At 36.9% G+C, this 19,387-nt stretch overlaps 1 pseudogene; it reads left to right on the top strand.

Moving 5' to 3' along the window:
• The first annotated feature begins 6,023 nt into the window (after nt 1–6,023).
• On the top strand, nt 6,024–7,246 carry LOC118019427 (annotated as a pseudogene).
• Nucleotides 7,247–19,387: the final 12,141 nt, after the last annotated feature.

Genomic DNA, 19,387 nt, shown 5'->3' with positions numbered 1-19,387 from the left:
TATTATTCTTTAGTCGATTGACTTAAAGTATACAACACAAAATGATCTTTATGATTTAAGAGCAAGTCATGCTTTTTTTTAGAAGATATAAAACAAATTTAAACAGTTTTACAGTTGACTCATGAGGTGATGTACAATTAAGAACAGATCTTCAATATAATAGTTTGGTCCTCAAAGATGTGCACACAACATTGAAAGAACTGACATAATTTCAAATTTATCTGTGTTTAATTCTGGGTCATACCAACATAGATTTAATGCATTTTGCCAATTCACCAAGATGGCCTACTGCACAAACCAATGTTTTAATTTTGTGTCTTAAGTGTTCTTTTTCTCACAGAAGGAATTTTACTTCCACCTCTTAATTGCTATGTCTTAGAAAAAATGTATCATCTCTGAGCCTCAGTTTCCTCAACTATAAAATGACATACTAACACCTATCTCACACGATTAAATAATCTCATATATATATATATAATTCCTTTCATGAATGGGAAGTTACAGACAAGCCAGGGGAACAGGATACATAGAATCATGAATGTGGTAATGTATTAAAGTTGGAGACATCAGTAAGAATGAATGTTTAATTGCTATAGGTACAGATGGTTAAATATAGAAATATTTGTAGATATGTGTACACACATGGGTTAGTACATGCACACATACTTCTTTGTTCTGTCCACTGAGAGAGCTTAGAAGAAATGACACCCCAAATACAATAAACACACTTAGGGCCTAGATCTTGGCATCTAGTACCATTTTCATGAAAAGGAACCAGGGTTCCTTGGAAAATGGCTTATTCTATGACTGAGGAAGACAATATACAAGATGAACCTGGATCAGCTTGTGGTGTCAGAAAGTAAGGGATTGTTTAATACACATACAAACACACTCATATACACACTAGTGGGATATGTCAAAGGGACATAGGAGCCTACTGAAAGAACTCTTAAATGGCCAAAAATGGAATAATTTGAGCAACAAAATAAAAGTAGCATCAAATTATAACCCAAAGTATAAAATAAATATCCATGAGTCCATAATGATATAAATACATGACTAAAATAATTAATTAATGGGGAAGAATAGGCAAATTTCCCATGCAGAAGAATTCCAAATATATAGATACTCAAACCTAAAAGAAGGGAAGCTTAAGTTCCTACTCCTTAAATGTAGGTTGCACATAGTGACTTTCTTCCTAAAAGTACAATATGGAAAGTTGGGGAGTAGGAATATCTTTATAGTAAGAAAGCCTAACAAACACAATGGTCTGCAGATCAAGGTCAACATCAGCAGTCCTATGTCATGTTGGTGGTATGTAACCTTGATATCCTATGATGAAAATGGTACTTTACATTTATAATCTTCCTCCAAAAAACCAATAAGTCATACCATTACACACCTATTAGAATGGCTAAACTCCAGGTCACTGACAACACCAAATTTGGGCAAGAATGTAGATCAACTGGGACTCTCATTCATTGCTGGTGTAAATGCAAAATGGTACATCCACCTTGGAAATTTGGTAGTTTCTTACAAAACTAAACATGCTCTTCTCATTTGATCCAGTAATTGCATCCCTTGGTATTTACCCAAAGGAGTTGAGAAGTAATATTCACAGAAACCTGCACCTGGATATTTATAGCACATTTATTCATAACTGTTGAAACTTGGAAGCAACCAAGATAGCCATCAGTAGGTGAATGGATAAACTGTGGTACAACCAGACAAGGGAATATTAGTCAGTGTTAAAACAAATTGAGCTATCAAGTCATGAAAGGACATGGAGGAACCTTAAATGTATGTAACTAAGTGAAAGAAGCCAATCTGAAAAGGCTATATATTGTATGATTCCAACTATATGACATTATGGAAAAGGCAAAACTATGTAAAGAGTAAAACAGTCAGTGGTTGCCAGAGGTAAAGTGTTTGGAGGGATGAATAGGAAGAGCACAGAAAATTTTTAGGGAGGTGAAAATACTCTGTATGACACTATAATGATGGATACATATCATTATATATTTACCCAAATCTATAGAAAGTACAACACCAAGAGTTAATCCTAAAGCAAACTATGGATTTGGGAGTGATTATGATGTGTCAGTTTAGGTTCATCAATTGTAACAAATGTACCACTCTGATGAGAGATGTTGATAATGGGATAATGAAACAATACATGTGGGGGGCAAGGTGTATATGGGAAATCTCTGTACTTTCCTCTCAATTTTGCCATGAAACTAAAAATAACATAATAAACAATAACAAATAAACATTAATATGTACATAAACTTCCAATTAGCACATTTTTAATCATCTTAAAAATAATTTATCATTAATTTTTGTCATTGAAACTTCATATGCTATATGGAAGTCAATTTGGAATCAGCATCCAACACCCTCAAACACAGCTACACATTTGTTTTAGAGTAAATTCATAATGGTTCAGAATTGCTTGAGTTCCCTACAGATGCTGTTCTTGTCTTCAACCCCTATTTCTGCATTTAAACAGTGAATTTGATACAAAAATGATAACACAAAGATTGTAAAGGTAAAGAACAAACTTCAGTTCCCTGAATTCTTTCATTTTACATAACAATATGGAGTTCTTATTTGTGTTTAAAATTTAAAATTTAAAATACAGAGCAGGGGCGCCTGGGTTGCTCAGCTGTTAAGTGTCTGCCTTCGGCTCAGGTCATGATCCCAGGGATCGAGCCCCACATCGGGCTCCCTGCTCAGTGGGAAGCCTGCTTCTCCCTCTCCCACTCCCCCTGCTTGTGTTCCCTCTTTTGCTGTCTCTCTCTCTGTCAAATAAATAAAATCTTTAAAAATAAAATAAAATAAAAAGCAGAGACATTTGAAAACTGCTAAAATCAATACTGAAGAAACAAAGACATGTAATTTCTAGAGTTTATTGTGAAATAGGATTTTTGTGAATCTCTGCCAAGCCTATCCTTTCTACTTAAGACTTTTACTATTTGTAGATATGTTGCTTCATTTGAAAGAAACTTTTCAAAATTAAAGTCAATAAAAAGAGCTTTTCAATCAACAGTGAGTAAAGATATGGGGTGCCTGGGTGGCTCAGTCAGTTAAGCAGCTACCTTCGGCTCAGGTCATGATCCCAGGGTCCTGGGATCGAGTCCTGCATTGGGCTCCTTGCTCAGCAGGGAGCCTGCTTCTCCCTCTCCCTCTGCCTGCTGCTCTGCCTACTTGTGCTCTCTCTCTATCTCTCTGTCAAATAAATAAAATAAAATCTTAAAAAAAAACAGTGAATAAAGATTGATAAATCTGACTGTATTCTCTATTGAATATGAATATACAAAGAAGGCCAATTTTGATGAAGTCGTTGACAAAACAGCAGAAGGTATAGCTCAAAAACAAAATGGTATTGATTACTACAACAGACAACTTGTAAGTATAAGTTTCTTTCCCCTTTAAAAATAATTTAAAAGTTTCAGGGCACCTGGGTGGCTCAGTTGGTTAAGCGTCCAACTCTTGATTTTGGCTCAGGTCATGATCTCAGGGTCATGAGATGGAGCCCCACGTTGGTCTCCATGTTGGGTGTGGAGCCTGCTTGAGATTTTCTCTCACGCTCTCCCTCTGCCCCTCCTCCCCAAGCTCATGCTCTCTCTCTTTAAAATAAATAAATAAAATTAAAAATTATTAATCCTTTATTTTTTATTTTTCTGTACTGTAATTTTTAATTATTTTTGCTATTTTTAATATTTATTGAGGTATAACTGACATAACATTTAGTAAGCTTTAGGTATACAACACATTGGTTTAATTTTTTTATTATTTTTTTATAAAGTTTTAATTTAAATTCTAATTAGTTAACATATAGTGTAATATTAATTTCAGGTGAACAATATAGCAATTCAACACTTCCATACAATACCTGATGCTCATCACAAGTGCACTCGTTAATCCCCATCACCTATTTGACCTACCCCTTCACCCCCTGCCCTCTGGTAACCATCAGTTTGTTCTCTATAGTTAAGAGTCTGTTTCTTTGTATGTCTCTCTCTTTTTTGCCTATGTTCATGTGTTCTGTTTCTTAAATTCCACATATAAGTGAAATCATATAGCATTTGTCTTTCTCTGACTGACTTAATTTTGCTTAGCATAATACTCTCCAGCTCCATCTATATTGTTGCAAATGGCAAGATTTCATTCTTTTTATGGTTGAGTAATATTCTATTATATATGTATACCACATCTTCTTTATCCATTCATCTATTGATGGACACTTGGGCTGTTTCCATAAATTGGCTATTGTAAATAATGCTGCTATAAACATTGGGGTGTGTGTATCCTTTTGAAGTAGTATTTTTGTATTCTTTGGGTAAATACCTCATAGTGCAATTGCTGGACTGTAGGGTAGTTCTATTTTTTAACTTTTTGAGAAACCTCCATACTGTTTCCAGAGTGGCTACACCAGTTTGCATTCCCACCAACAGTGCAAAAGGGTTCCCCTTTTTCCTCATCCTTGCCAACACCTGTAGTTTCTTGTGTTGTTCATTTTAGCCATTCTGACAGGTATGAGGTGATATCTCATTGTGGTTTTGGTTTGTATTTTTCTGATGTAGAATGTTCCCCCTGCTTGTGCTCTCTCTTTCTGAAACATAAATAAATAAAATCTTTAAAAAATTTTTGTTGCTGTTGTTATCAACAAAAGATTTTCAACCCATGCATATATGGTCAATTAATTTATGACAAAGGAGCCAAGAATACACAATGGGGAAAGGAGAACCTCTTCAATAAATGATGTTGAGAAAACTGGATAGCCATATGCAAAATAATGAAACTGGACCACTACACTGTGCAAAAAATCAACTCAAAATGGATTAAAGATTTGAACATAAGAGCTGAAACCATAAAACTCCTGGAAGATGGGGCACGTGGGTGGCTCAGTCGTTGAGTGTCTGCCTTCGGCTCAGGTCATGATCCCAGAGTCCTGGGATCGAGCCCTGCATCGGGCTCCCTGCTCCGCGGGAAGCCTGCTCTTCCTCTCCCACTCCCCCTGCTTGTGTTCCCTCTCTCACTGTGTCTCTCTGTCAAATAAATAAATAAAATCTTTAAAAAAAAAAGAACCTCCTGGAAGAAAACATAGGTAGTAAATTCCATGACATTGGTCTTGGCAATGCTTTCTTGGATCTGGCACCAAAAACAAAGACAGGGGCACCTGGATGACTCAGTTGGTTAAGTGTCTGACTCTTGATTTCAGTTCAAGTCATGCTACCAGGGTCATGAGATCAAGCCCCATATTGGGCTCCACACTCAGCTCAGTGTCTGCTTGAGATTTTCCCTCTTCCTCTACCTTTGCCCCTCCCCTGGCTCATGCTTTCTAAATCAATCAATCAATCAATCAATCAATCTTTTTAAAAAGGCAAAGGCAACAACAACAACAAAAAAAAGTGGGATGACATCAAACTAAAAAGCTTCCGCACAGTGAAGGAAATCATCAACAAAATTAAAAGGCAACCTACCAAAGGTGAGAAAATATTTGCTATTAATTAATTTTAGCCTTTCTGACTGGTGTGAGGTGGTATCTCATTGTGGTTTTGATTTGTATTTCCCTGATGCCAATTGATGTTGAGCATTTTTTCATGTGTCTGTTGGCCATTTATATGTCTTCTTTGGAGAAATGTCTGTTCATATCTTCTGCCCATTTCATGACTGGATTATTTGTTTTTTGGGTGTTGAGTTTAATAAACAGTATGGAGGTTCCTCAAGAAGTTGAAAATAGAGCTACCCTATGACCCAGCAATTGCACTACTAGGTATTTACCCCAAAGATACAAATGTAGTGATCAAAGGGGCACCTGCACCCCAATGTTCATAACAGCAATGTCAACAATAGCCATACTGTGGAAAGAGCCCAGATGTCCATCAACAGATGAATGGATAAAGATGTGTTTTATATATATATTAGAATACTATTCAGCCATCAAAAAGGATGAAATCTTACCATTTACATCAACGTGAATGGAACTGGAGGGTATTGAGCAAAATAAGTCAGAGAAAGTCAATTATATGGTTTTACTCGTATCTGGACTTTAAGAAACAGTGCAGAGGGGGCGCACGCTCGGGCGCCTCTGAGCCCAAGTCTTTGGGCCGGGATCAGGGTCCCCGGGCCGAGTGCAAGGCAAGATGCTGAGGCGCAGCATGGAAAACCGGGACGTTCAAACCAGACAACTGCAAGATGCTGTCACAAATGTGGAGAAGCATTTCGGAGAGCTGTGCCAAATCTTTGCTGCTTATGTGCAGAAAACTGCCAGACCGCGAGACAAAGCAGACCTACTGGTGAATGAAATCAACGTGTATGCCTCTACAGAAACCCCAAATTTAAAGCAGGGCCTGAAAAACTTTGCTGATGAGTTTGCCAAGCTTCAGGATTATCGACAAGCAGAGGTTGAAAGACTTGAAGCCAAAGTAGTTGAACCTTTGAAAGCTTATGGAACCATTGTAAAAATGAAATGAGATGACCTCAAAGCAACATTAACAGCAAGGAATCGAGAAGCTAAACAGTTAACTCAGAAAGAACACATCAGCGAAACCCATGGGAGCCACATGTTATTTCACAGGCAAAAACTGAATTGCAGAGAGCTACAATGGATGCTACCCAAACAACTCGTCATCTGTAGGAAACTATTGACAATTTTGAAAAGCAGAAAATAAAGGATATAAAGACTATATTTTCAGAATTTATCACAATTGAAATGTTATTTCATGGCAAAGCTTTAGAGGTCTACACTGCTGCCTACCAAAACATACAAAAGATTGATGGAGAAGATTTGGAGGTTTTCCGAAATTCTCTGTATCCACCAGATTATGCATCTCTTTTAGATATCGTAAGAGCAAATTCAAAGTCATCTCTTCAAAGATCACTCTCAGCTAAGTGTATATCTGGAAGAGGACAGGTATCTACCTGTCGACTAAGAAAGGATCAACAGGCAGAAGATGATGATGAAGAGGATGAAGACTTAGATGTTACAGAAGAAGAAAATTAATTTTCTTAAGTAAACTTCACCTTTCAGTTTTCATCTTAAATGACCTGGAATCCAGAATTACTACACTGTAAAACTTTATACTGGCTTCATACATGTTAAACCTCAAAATGAAATCCTACTGGAAATGAAAATTAAAGGAAATTTGTGCTGACCAAAAATGAAGGTTTTAAAAAATATTACACACCAGTCATTTCAACATCCTATCCAACAGTATGTGATTTTTGTATAGGTTCCATTTTTTAAAAATTATGTATTTCAAAAGTATTTCATACTAATGTACTATACATAGTTATGGTTGCAGTATAAGTAGATGACAAAAAAACAAGAGATCTAACAATTTGACTTGCTTCTTTTGCTTTCATTGCCAAAAAAGGGTCTTTAGTCATTCTGATTAAATACAAATTCTATTCCATAAAGCCTTAACAAAAAAGACAAGGGTTTTTTTTCCTTTCCTTTTTTTCACTTTTACTACAACCTTAAGTTTCATTGTTTGATAATTTACTTTTCAACAAGAGTGTTATTACTTCTGATTAAAGGTAATGGGACACTAGAGTATCAGTGTCTTAAATTTTAGATTAAAATTTAGCATAAATTTTAGATTCAAAAAGAAAGCTACATTCAGCCTGATTCTGGTTTTAAAATGAAAATGATTATCATACTAAGGAATTATACATGAAACTACAACTTTTGGAAAGCTGTAATTTGGTGGAATGTTGCCTAAGAAAACATCATGGAAAACCAAAAACCATTAAAAGTATAAAAATTTTACCAAACCACCATCTAATTAATGAAAGAGGATATAGTTACTTTTATTCCTGAAAATAATCAATTTAATCAGAGCCTTTCAGTACGTCCATTTGTTTCTTTGGATGGGGATTGTACTTTTGATATTTCATGGATACCAGTCAGGCATATAAAAATTACGAAATTTATAAAATCATTTGGGATAACCATAAAAAACAATTATTCATAACAGACAAATAAAGACTTTCTAGAAAGCAAAAAAGAAAAAAAGAAAGAAAGAAAGAAAAGAAAAGAAACAGTGCAGAGGGTCATAAGGGAAGGGAGGGAAATCTGAATGGGAAAAAATCAGAGAGGGAGACAAACCATGAGAGACTCTTAACTGTAGGAAACAAACTGAGGGTTGCTGGAGGGGAGTTGGGTGGGGGGATGGGATAACTGGGTGATGGGCATTAAGGAGGGCATATGATGTGATGAACACTGGGTGTTACATGCAACTGATGAATAACTGAACACTACATCTGAACTAATGATGTGCTATATGTTGGCTATTTGAATTTAAATAAAAAAAATAAATGTGTGCTGGCTAGGCAAAGTATTAAAAAAATGGGCAGAGGATCTGAATAGACATTTTTACAAAGAAGACATGGATGGCCAACAGATACATGAAAATGTGCTCAACATCACTAATCTTCAAGGAAATGCAAATCAAAACCACAATGAGATATCACTTCACAGCTGTTAGAATGACTATTATCAAAAAGACAAAAACAGGGCGCCTGGGTGGCTCAGTTGGTTAAGCGACTGCCTTCGGCTCAGGTCATGATCCTGGAGTCCCAGGATCGAGTCCCACATCGGGCTCCTTGCTCAGCAGGGAGTCTGCTTCTCCCTCTGACCCTCCCCCCTCTCATGCTCTCTCTATCTCATTCTCTCTCAAATAAATAAATAAATAATAAATAAAAGAAAAAAGACAAAAATAACAAGTGCTGGTGAGGATGTAGAGAAAAGGGAACCCTTGTGTACTGTTGGTGGGAATGCAAAATTGGAGCAGCCACTGTGTAAAACAATATAGAGGCTCTTCAAAAAAATTAAAAATAGAATTACCATATGATCCAGCAATTCCACTTCTGGGTATTTATCCAAAGGAAATGAAAACACTAACTTGAAAAGACATATGCACCCCCATGTTCACTGCAGCATTATTTAAAATAGCCAAGATATGGAAATAAATCTAGTGTCCATTGATGGATGAATGGATATATACATATATATAGCCAATGGATACATATGTATATATACACACACACACAATGGAATGTTATTCAGCCATAAAAAGGAAATTTTCCCATTCACAATGATATGCATGGACCTTGAGTACATTATGGTAACTGAGATAAGTCAGACAGACAGAGAAAGACAAAACCATAAATCTCACTTACATGTGGAATCTAAATGAACAAATAAATAAACAAAAACTAAGCTCATAGTATTAAGAAGGGCATGTGTGGTGTTGAGCACTGAGTGTTACACACAACTAATGAATCGTTGAATACTACTTCAAAAACTAATGATGTACTATATGTCAGCTAATTGAACATAATAATTTTTTTTAAAAAAAGGCAATGCTTTTTGATTTATAAGAGCCAAGTATGATTAATAAATAAAAATAACATGTTCCTGGAAAAACAAACAAACAAACAAACAAACAAAAAAACAAGCTCATAGATTGTTCATGTGACCTCCTTAATGCCCATCACTCAGTTATCCCATCCCCCCAGAGAACAGATTGGTAGTTACTAGAGGTGGGGGTGGGTGAAATGTGTGTAAGTGGTCAAAGGGTACAAACTTTTCAGTTATAAAATAAATAAGTCCTGGAGATGTGATGTACAGCATGGTGACTATAGTTAACAATACTGTATTGTATATTTAAAAGTTGCTAAGAGTAGATCTTAAAAGTTCTTACCACAAGAAAAAAATTGTAACTATGTGGTGATGGATGCTAATTATATTTATTGTGGTAATCATTTCACAATATAGACAAATGTCAAATCGTTATGTTGTATACATGAAACTAATATAATGCTATATATGTATTATATTTCAATAATAAAAGATTTTCACTATCCAGGGGTGCCTGTGTGGCTCAGTTGTTAGGCGGCTGCCTTCGGCTCAGGTCATGATCCCAGGGTCCTGGTTTTGAGCCCAATATTGGGCTTCCTGCTCAGCGAAGAGCCTCCTTCTCCCTCTCCTCCCCACTCGTGCTCTCTCACTATCTCTGTCGCTATCTCTCTCAAATAAATAAATAAATAAAATCTTTAAAAAAAAAAAAAGAATGAGGTTGAGAATGTTCTCCTTCCTGAACACTCCATATCTCTATATATAGCACTTTAGTTTTTATATTTTACTGAATCATTCACCAATTTGTATATCTTACAAAATTACAAATTGTCTTCTCTCTCCAAATAGACTAAATTCCATGAGGGCATTTCATGTAATAGGAAATCAATCAATAAATATAAGTGTAAAAAATATTCTCACTGCATCCTAACTAGACTAAAAACTGAATTTGATTTTGAAATGGAAAAAGGTTAGGCACTGAAATGTAATTATTCCAAATTTAGATGTTCATGTTCTGAGGTAACACCATTCTTAATTAGAAAAAATATATAATAATGGCATTCTCCTCCTCTGTAGCAGATGTCTTTGGTACTACCCATATCACATACCCACAGCCCATCTCTGACATTAGCCATATCTACAAGGTCATCCCAAATCACTTCACATTTCCCTTGTCCTATTCAAATATTTTCCTATATTCTTCCCTAGGGCCCTCTCCAGACATCATGAGAGTTTGCTTAGCCCATTTGGCAAGCACAACCCAGATGAGTGGGGGGATTTAACCTCTTCTGGGGTAACTTGTAATTGATAGGATGTGGGGTTCATGGATAAATGCTCCAGCTTCTTTAAAGTGGATTACAAAAAACTCAACATGCCCTTATATTTCCTCCTTCCCTATTTCACTTTATTTATTCCCTCCCTGCTGGTTCCTGGGATGACCTCCTAAATAAACTACCTGCCTCCTAAATAAACTGCCTGCATCCAAGACCATGTCTATGACTCTGCTTTCAGAGAAACACAAATTGAAAATATATTCAACCACTATATTCCAATAACCTTACAGATTTTGTAGTTCTTTGAAAAGGACAAGCTCTTTCTTGCCTCAGGGTTTTTGTACATGCTATTCCTTCTACTTTTTGTGCATTTCCCCACCTCATCAGTCAGGTATCAACTTAAATATCACTTCATGAGGAGACCTTTCCTGACTCCGTAAAGCAGCTTAGATGGCCCCTTGTTTAATGCTTTTATCAACCAGTACTTTTCTTCAGTGAGTCTTATTATAACTGTACTTGAATATTTATTTGGATAATTTTATGTTTAAAGTTGGTTTTCTGAGTCAGGCTGTAAGCTCCATGAGATCAGGGATGATGTCTGCTGATAGTAGTAGGCTCAGCATCTAGTAAAAAGTCTGGAATCCTGTGAGTAGTCAACAAATATGTACTTAGTGCCTATCATTGGTTGAGCACTTTTCCAGACTCTAGGGATAAAGAACAAACCAGACAAAAATTCTACCCTTGTTCTATGAGAGAGAACCAAGACGAAAACCAAGATATACAAATAAAATCTGTGGTATGCTAGAAGATGGTAAGTGCTATGAGGAAAACAGCAAAAGAAAAGGAAAGTATTGAGGGAGTTGCAATTTTAAATAGGGTGATCATAGAGGGAATTGATAGGTAAAATTTGAGAAAACATCTAAAAGGTATAAGCCATATTGCTATCTGGGTTAAGAGTGTTCTTAAGCTTTCCCAGGCAGAGGGAAAAATAAGTGAAAAGGACCTCAGGCAAGAGTATGTCTGTCATGGGCATATTCAGAGAACAGTAATGAAGCAAATATTGTAGAATTAGTAGAGTGAGTGAGGGGAAAATAGAAAGATGACATCAGAGGTACTGGGGTATAGTGAGGCAGATAATGTATGATCTTGGAGACTACTGTCAGGACCCTTACTTTTACCCTGAGTGAGATGAGAAGAAGCCATTAAAGCTTTGAGCAGGGAAATAAAATGATCTGACTTCTATTTTAAAACTATGACTGTGGCTGCTATGTTGAGAAGTAGGACAAAGACAAGGATAGAAACAGAGAGACCAGTTAGGATGCTGTTGCAATAATCTAGGCAGGAGAGATAACTTGAACCAGAATGGTAGCAGTGGAGATAGTGGTAAATAGCAAAATTTTGAATATGTTTTAAAGAAAGGGACAGTACAATTTGCCTCAAAGTTTTTAAGTTTAAACAAATAGAATGGAGATTGGGAAAACTGTAGGAAAAATAAGTTTGGGAGTGAGATGTAAAATATGAGACTCCTATTATATATCCAAATAGATATGATGAGTAGGCAGTTGAATATACAAAAGTTTGGAGTTCAGAGAAGAAGACTTGGTTGGAGCTATAAATTTGGAAATTGTCCACACATTGATGATATTTAAAGCCATTAGGCTGGATGAAATACCTGAAAGTGTAAGGTTAGATGGAATAAAGAGGAAGTAAAATGTTTGAGCCCTGGGACTTCCAAATATTTAGAGGTCAGAGAGATTAAGAGAAACCAGCAATGGGAACTGAAAAGATGTTGTCACACAGAAACCAGGAGAGTGTGGAGGGAGCTATGGAGGTTCTCTTATGATTGCTTCAATTTTTATTTTTAAAAATTTTTTAAGAGATCAAAGCTGAGTAAGATCTCTTTCTTTTTTTTTTTAAGATTTTATTTATTAATTTGTCAGAGAGAAAGAGAGAACAAGCAGAGGGAGAAGCAGGCTCCCCGCTGAGCAGGGAGCCCGAAGTGGGACTCGATCCCAGGACGCTGGGATCATGACCTGAGCCAAAGGCAGACACTTAACCGACTGAGCCACCCAGGTGTCCCTGATTGCTTCAAATTTTAAAGTAAAATAGGAAGTAAAGTTATTAGAAGGAAGTGTTAAAGAGGCGGGAGGAGTAGAAGATCTGAGGAAACAGGTAGAAATAGTTTTCTAGGAGAATGGAAGGGTAAAAACTGCAGGTAATATGATTTCTGAGCACCTTCAAGGTTATTGATTCCTGATTATGAATTTAAAATAAGAATAGTCAGTATAGTTGTGTGTTTTTCTCCAGTCACATTTAGCATGGTGAGTGTAATAAAAAGGTATAAAGAGAGTTGAATTTAACAAGTTTTGTCACAGGAATATGACAAAATGAGAGAGAAGCAAGTGGGTTGAAGATGTGTGGAAGGGAAGAATTGTAATCACTGGCCATGGAATTTAAATTAGGTAAGAAAAGTGTGAGGTCATAAGTGGATGAAGGATAATTAAAAGGTCACAGAAACAATAAATTATAAGTCTCAGGCGGCTTTAAGACTTATTAGAGTTACTACCCTAGAGGGAGTGAGTGGAAAGACAAATGATGGTTGGAGAGTAGGATGCTTGGAATTGAGATTATAGGAAGATTATAGTTACAGGTAAGACAAGGTCTAGAGTGCTATTATGGTAGTGAGTGGCAGAGGTAGGCTGGAAAAGGAGTCAGGTAATGAAATATACATAGTCTAATGGAAATACACTCTCAGGTAAGAAGGATGACCTATGTGATCTGGGCTTGTTATAACAATTAATACAAACAGGGACAAATGGCATCACAAGATTGTTTCTCATTGTCCCGAGGAAGAAGTTTGTGGTAAAGTAGTGAATATTGCAAGAGGGAAGAAATCTTGCCAAAGGCTGAGAGTTTTGTGCCACACCTCAAATTCTGGCAGAGGTATTAAAATATCCAGAGGGTCCCTGAATAACAAAATTTAACAGTTATTGAATGTCAAGACACTGAACTCAGAATAAATGTAAGAAAATTTTGTGCCAACTTATTGAAGTTTGACTTAAATTCTTACCACTGTTCTGAAGAAAGCCAGTGAACCTGCTTGGGTTTTCTTGAGAGAGACTCCATACAGGACTGATTGGAGGGTGAGGTGAATTCAATAGATAGGTGAACTGTTAGAAACTAAGGTTGAGGGCACCTGGGTGGCTCAGTCATTAAGCATCTGCCTTTGGCTCAGGTCATGATCCCAGGGTTCTGGGATGGAGTCCCACATCGGGCTCCCTGCTCGGCAGGAAACCTACTTCTCCTTCTCCCACTCCCCCTGCTTGTGTTCCTGCTCTCGCTATCTCTCTCTCTCTCTGTCAAATGAATAAATAAAATCTTAAAAAAAAAAAAAAGAAACTAAGGTTGAGGGGAGTTGTAACTAATAAGCTGGGAGAGTAATTGGCTGTTGCTGAGAGAATCCCTAGGAATTGAAAGAAGGGTCTTTGAAAAAGCCCACAAATGTACTTTATGAAAGAGAGAGCCACTAATTATGCCACTGCCATAAAGAAGACCCTGAAGGCAGATTATAACTTCAGTTAAGTGAGATTTTTCTGCCTCTTACCTCTCCTCCCTCTCCCTTGTTCCAATCCAGATATACCCTAGTGAATAGGAAAGGAGTGAAAGAGCAAGGTGGTAAAGTAGAACAGAAGTCAATTACATTACTCTCCCCAACACAGGGTTTTACATGTCACAGATCAAGTTGGATAAAGGAGAAGTTTAAGCTGTATGCAAGTTTGAAGTAGGAGAGTTTGGACTGGACATTTTTAGTTTCAAACAAAAGACTTTATTTATTGGACCAGGAGGACTTTTTTTTTAATTACTGAAAGTAACCCGAAAAGCTATGGAAATTCCTGAGATATCATCCAAGGATGGAAAAGAAAAAGCTGAGAGTAGTCTTGAAGGAATCAGGGGGAAATAATAAAATGACTTTCTGGTAGCACTATACCAGGTCCAGGTTGTTAGTAAAGAGCCTACAATTATAAGGTAGAATATGGTAAGTGACACAGGAAAAGAAGAAAAGTTATTTGAGAGTTGAGTGAAAAAAAGAACCCAGGAAGTAAAATGGAGGGGCAGCATTTAAGCAGGACTTGAAAATAACATTGGATACTTCAGGGTGGATAGAATTTAAAGGTTTTATTTATTTGTCAGAGAGAGAAAGAGAGCACGCACAAGCTGAGGGAGTGGCAGGCAGAGGGAGAAGCAGGCTCCCTGCTGAGCAGGGAGTCCGATGCAGGACTTGATCCCAGGATCCTGGGATCATGACCTGAGCTGAAGGCAGACGCTTAACCAGGTGTCCCAAGTGGATAGAATTTAAAGCTGAGAAGGAAAGACTACTAACTTACAAGTTATATTCACCTGTGTTCCCTAGAAAACAAATCCTGAGGCAAAGCTGAATTATTAATTTAAGACTGAGGAAAAAGAGGGGCACCTGTGTGGCTCAGTCAGGAAAGCATCTGATTCTTGATTTCAGCTCTGTGCTCAGTGGGGAGTCTGCTTGGGATTCTCTCTTCCTCTGCCCTTCCCCTGCTCATGCATGCTCACTCTCTCATTCTCTAAAATAAATAAGTAAATCTTAAAAAAAAAAAAAAAAAAGAAAGAAAGAAAGAAAAAGACTGAGGAAAAAGGGCAGTGAGGTAGGGAAAAGTTGGTAGCAAAAACAATGTATTACATTGCTAAGCTGGCCATTACTTCTCAAAGTTAGACAGCCAGAAATTTATCCAAACGGTATCTCCAGACAGGTTATACAGAAACACCAGACCCAGTGAAGTCTTTTGGAGCAGAATGAAAGGAGAATCTACTGGCTGGACACTCCTTTGTCCTGTCCCCATTGTCAAAGTTTTCCCCTGACAGAGTTAACTACCCTATACTTTCCAGTCATTTGGCCTCTCCTATACTTTCTAGGTAAGCAAGATCTCATACTCTATGGCATGATCTTTCACTTGAGTCTGGAATTTGTGGGTGGAGAAGGAGACTTCAAGATTCAGTTGTGAAACAACTTGGATATTGCAGTCTGTATAATTGACCAAACAGGCAGTAGCAAGGGCTGACCAAGCAGCCGAGGGCCAGGAAGACTAGTGGAAAAACTGAGGCAATGCATAGAAAGTGCCAAATATACTCCCAAATCTGTAACTGTGGCCTACATATTCCCACTTGGATTGTCTACAGGCATTTTAATCTCAACATGTCTAAAATAGGTTCAAAACTTTTTTATTATGATATATTACATATCCAGAGAAAATTGGGGGAAAAAAAGCCACAGAGGGAGAGAATATATTTGCAATACATAAAACTTACAGAGGACCCATTCTAGAAGAATATATAAAAACTCCTTTAAATCATTAAAAAGTAGGAGTACCTGGGTAGCTCAGTTGGTTAAGCGACTGACTCTTGGTTTCAGCTCAGGTCGTTATCTCAGGGTCATGAGATCTAGTCCCATGTTGTTCTGTGCACTTAGCGCAGAGTCTGCTTGGGACTCTCTCTCCCTCTCCCTCTGCCCCATCTCCCTGCTCTCTCTCTCTCAATCTCTGTCTAAAATAAATAAATAAATCTTTTTAAAAAAGTAGATAACTCAGTAGAAAAAAGGGGCAAAAGATGTAACTTATATTTCACAAAAAGGAAAATCCAATGTCCATAAATACATGAAAACAGTTCAACTTAATTCATAACCTGTAAAATTCTCTTTAAATCATGATAATTCCACTTGTGGGTAGGATACAGTGGGAAGGATAAACCAATGTTCTGCTGTAACAAATAGATAAATTCCAAAAATATTTTTAAATACATCAGTTTTCACTTAGATGAATTAAACTTTTAATGTGAAGAGTCCTCTCCAGATAAGTTGATAATAGCCAACATTTTTCATTTCCTTATTATATTTGCTAATTCTAGACACTGAGAAATTGGGCTTGGCCTAGTTTAGAGGGACTCCCCTGGAAGAAAAAAGAAGCAGAAAAGCATTAGACAACCACATTGGCTAGCATGATGGATTGGAATTTAGAGATACACCAAATAGAAAAAAAAAGAGAGAGGGAAATAAACCATAAGAGAACTTTTTTTTTAAAAGATTTTGTTTATTTGTCAGAGAGAGAGAGAGCAAGCACAAGCAGGGGGAGCGGCAGGCAGAGGGAGAAGCAGGCTCCCCTCTGAGCAAGGAGCTGGATATGGGACTTGATCCCAGGGCCTTGGGATCATGACCTGAGCCAAAGGCAGATGCTTAACCAACTGAGCCACCCAGGTGTCCCACCATGAGACTCTTAATGAAAGAGAACAAACTGAGGGTTGATGGGGGGGATGGGCTAAATGGATGATGAGTATTAAGGAGGGCACTTGTTATGGTGAGCACTGGATGTTATATGTAAGTGATGAATCACTAAATTCTACTCCTGAAACCAGTATTACACTATATGTTAATGCTTAGAATTTAAATAAAAATTTGGAAAAAAAAAAAAGAGATACCCCAAATATGGAGCCAGTTTATCATATGGGACATTTTCTAACTGAGTGGAGCAGGAAGCTGGAGGGCCTGGGCCAGGGAGCAAAAGTGAAATTGCATGGGGCAGGAAGACAAAGAGTCTTGCTAAAGTAAATAGGCCTGCAACAAACACACAGCAGTTCTCCCTCCCAATAAATTTGCCAGATTTCATAACTGTATGAGAAGAGAAGCAAAAGATTAAGTTTAAAACGTAAAACTTTCCAAAGAAATTTTGAGAGCTGAGAAGACAGAGACTCACCAGTCTTTCAGTCAAAAGCCTGGAATGGTCACACTAAAGGATGGGGCTGGGCTGAAAAGGTAGAGTGAAATCTCTTGTGGTTTCATGTTGTTCAAACCTCTGAATGAATGTCCAGTAGGGTGTTAGGCTTCTCCCACAGTAGGTCAGTCTGCAGACTTACTAAAATTCCAATTAAAAGCTTAGAGGCCCCTTCTAAGGATCAGGGATAAGTCAGAGATGGACTGAGTTTCACTAGAAGTATAATTCAGCTTTCACCTAGTTCATTTCCAGATTGTACTGAAGTGATCTTTACCTTAATTCATTTAGTTAGCAGAGAAAAGAGTGGACTATCCCTGGGAGAAAATAACATCACCAGTACTCTCTATGGTCACATTATACAAAATGTCTGCATATAATTAAAAATTACAATACACATAAAGAGAAAAAATGATACCAACAATCAAGATAAAAAACAAACAGAGCCAGAACCACAGATGATACATATGTTGGAAATAGTAGATAAGGACTTTAAAATCACTATTAACAAATATGGTTTTAAAACTTGAAGAGATTTTTATTTTATTTTATTTTAGAAGATTTTATTTTTAGGTAATCTCTACATCCAATGCGGGGTTCAAACTTAAAACCTCAAGATCAAGAGTCACACACTCTTAGATCAATGGAACACAGTAGAAAACCCAGAAATGAACCCATGACACTATGGTCAAATAATCTTCAACAAAGCAAGAAAAAATATCCAATGGAAAAGAGACAGTCTCTTCAACAAATGGTATGAGGAAAACTGAACAGCCACAAGCAAAACAATGAAACTGGGTCACTTTCTTACACCATACACAAAAATAAATTCAAAGTGGATGAAAGACCTAAATGTGAGACAGGAAACCACCAAAATACTAGAGGAGAACACAGGCTGTACCCTCTTTGACATTGGCCATAGCAACTTCTTTCTCCTGATGCAAGGGAAACAAAAGCAAAAATAAATTATTGGGACTTCATAAAAATAAAAAGCTTCTGCCCACTGAAGGAAACAATCAACAAAACTAAAAGGCAACCTATGGAATGAGAGAAGATATTTGCAAACGACATATCTGATAAAGGGTTAGTATCCAAAATCTATAAAGACTTTATCAAACTCAACACCCAAAAAATGAATAATCCAATTTAAAAATGGGCAGAAGACATGAATAGACATTTTTCCAAAGAAAACATACAGATGGTTAACAGACACATGAGCATCATTGATCATCATCGATCATCAGGGAAATACAAATCAAACCTACAATGAAATATCACCTCACACCAGTCAGAATGGCTAAAATTAACAACACAGGAAACAACAGGTGTTGGTGAAGATGCTGAGAAAGGGAATCCTCTTACACTGTTGGTGGGAAAGCAACTGGTGCAGCCACTCTGTAAAACAGTATGGAGGTTCCTCAAAAAGTTGAAAACAGAACAACCCTACAATCCAGCAATTGCACTACTAGGTATTTACCCAAAAAGTACTGCTACAAAGGGATACATGCACCCTGATGTTTATAGCAACATTATCAACAACAGCCAAATTATAGAAAGAGCCCAAATGTCCTTTGACAAATGAATGGATAAAGAAGATGTGCTGCTGAAAAAAAGAACTAATATCTTTATTAGATATTAGAAAGAATTCAGAGAAAAAGAAAGAATTCTCTTTAAAAGAGCAACAATAAGATTTCAAACTGACTTTCAGCTGAAACCAAAAAGACCATGTAATGGCATCATTAAATTGCTAAACAAACAAACACCCTCCCAAACTAGAGTTCTGTACCCAGAAAAAATATTCTTTAAAATGTAACAGAAAGACAGAAGGAAAGCTAAATGACTTTGTTGCCAATAGCCTCACACAATAATAAATTCTAAAAGATTTTCAAGTTAAAGGAAATGATCCCAGAAGTACAGAACTACAGAAAGGAATAAATAATACCATAAGGGTAAATATG

This window comes from Mirounga leonina, unplaced genomic scaffold (assembly GCF_011800145.1).
Source record: "Mirounga leonina isolate KUSES-001 unplaced genomic scaffold, KU_Mleo_1.0 Mir_173, whole genome shotgun sequence".
NCBI lineage: Eukaryota > Metazoa > Chordata > Mammalia > Carnivora > Phocidae > Mirounga > Mirounga leonina.
The sequence above is the reverse complement of the archived record's forward strand: the minus strand, read 5'-3'. Positions and strand labels throughout refer to the sequence as shown.